Source organism: Cryptotermes secundus, unplaced genomic scaffold (genome assembly GCF_002891405.2).
Source record: "Cryptotermes secundus unplaced genomic scaffold, Csec_1.0 scaffold146, whole genome shotgun sequence".
NCBI lineage: Eukaryota > Metazoa > Arthropoda > Insecta > Blattodea > Kalotermitidae > Cryptotermes > Cryptotermes secundus.
Window position 1 is genome coordinate 2421399 of NW_019733838.1, and position 2062 is coordinate 2423460.

At 39.7% G+C, this 2062-nt stretch overlaps 1 protein-coding gene across 1 annotated transcript in view; it reads right to left on the reverse strand.

Moving 5' to 3' along the window:
• Window positions 1-2062, reverse strand: part of LOC111868216 — a 24525-nt gene that overhangs the window by 6630 nt on the left and 15833 nt on the right. The gene's annotated exons all lie outside the window — the stretch shown is intronic.

The window sequence follows — 2062 nt, forward strand, 5'->3', positions numbered from 1 at the left end:
CTGAGCCCTTCTGGAGGAGCCGCCAATTCTGCAGCTACTCAAGAATTTCCCAGCATTTTATGGAACCCGAAGGTTCATCACTGTGTTCACAAGAGCCCTCCACTGGTCCCTATCCTGAGCCAGATCTATTCAATCCATACCATCTCATCATATATCTATAAGATCCATTTTAATATTGTCCACCCACCTAAGCCTTCGTCTTCCCAGTGGCCTCTTTCCTTCTGACTTTCCCACCAGTATTCTATATGCATTCCTCGTCTCCCCATTCTTGCTACATGCCCTACCCACCTCATCCTCCTTGACTTGATCATTCTAATTATACTTGGAGAAGAGTACAAATTATGAAGTTCCTCATTATGCAGTTTTCTCCAATATCCTGTCACTTCATCTCTCTTTGGTCCAAATATACTCCTCAGCACCCTGTTCTCAAACACCCTCAGTCTATGTTCCACCCTTAATGTCAGAGACGAAGTTTCACACCCATACAGAACCACAGGCAAAATTATAGTTTTGTTTATGATCCCCTGGACTTCAAAATCATTGTCCAGGTTGTACGTTACCTTGGATGCACATTCTCTTCCATTACTGTTCCCGATGATTAAAATCCTATGCTTCTTCTTTTTTGATGATGTTTGCTTTTTGTAGGGTTTTCTTACTTCTTGATTCTGAGCTGAATTAAAGACCTGGGTTTCGCAGACTTCACTATAGCAAGGTAATTTGTAGCGATTATTCATGACAGGTATTCTATAAATGTTTTCCCATCTACCATTGGCAATTCTCTTATGCTTTCCAGTCAGTCCACTTTGGTTCGATTGAAGTTTTTTCACTAACGGTTTCACATAAACTTTTTGTTGATCATTGACGGTCTTACGGCTCTTGCTGAAGCATCATTTAACTCTTTATATATATAACAGCTTGATTATGAATTTAGATGAACTGAACTCTAGTAAAGCTTCTTTTAACTGGCTTTCTAACGTGACACAATTATCACATCTATAAACACCATGATAAGCTTGGTCATGACTAAATTGCTCGGAGCAAGAATCAACCAAAACACCAACTACAGCCATCTTTGTATTATCCGTTGTCCAAGATATAGTATTTCATATTCATAATATGTCATGTCTGGCATGCATTTAATATATATGACATTTTTGGAGTTGTTCTTGCTTCTGAAATTAGCATCTTACATACGAGTATGAGGGGTGAGCCATAAAACTGGCCCTAGCACTGCAACCTTCAGTGGTCTATTGTGCTTACCGTCTTACAGACACTCAGAGGCAATTGCTGAATGATCATATATATTAAATACACATCAAACAAGAAGAGTCTTTAGTACAGAGAACTTCCAAAACATCATATACACTAATGTACCTCTCCCAAAACGCCCTATACAGTATATAAAGTCTACTTCAGACATGATGTGAAAATAAATTTATCTATCATCTATATTAATGATACATGATACACAGCATTTAGGCTATGGGCTCGATGACCAAGGAATCACAGTATGACTCCCAGCATGGGGCAAGAGATTTGTCTCTTCTTTACAAAGTCCACAACCTCTCTGAGGCTCATTCTGCCTGCTATCCAGTCGGTACTGGGGGATGTTTTACCAAGGGTAAAGCAGTAGGTGCATGAAGCTGACCACTCGTCTCCATCTAGTGCCAACAACAAAAATGTTGGATCTATAACTCCACACCATCGTACGTCTCCATGACGTGGTACTTAATGAAATAAGCCCAAGAATAATCTTACTTTAAACTACAGACTGTAAGCCACCTCCCGAAATGTCGCAGACAGTGGACACTGTCCACACAAACTTACTACGTACCTAGGTTAGCAAGTACAAGGGTAAGTCAATAAGTAAGTTGCAAATGGATATAGAACTTAAACAAATAAGAGTACTGATTTGAAAAATGCTTTTATTTCTCAACATAATCTCCCTGTACATTGAGGCACTTGTCCCATCGTTTCACAAGCCCCTGAAAACCTGCAGCATAAAATTCTTCGTGCTTCTGTCAGAACCAGGCGGTAACTTCCCTTTCTACAGCTTAATTGT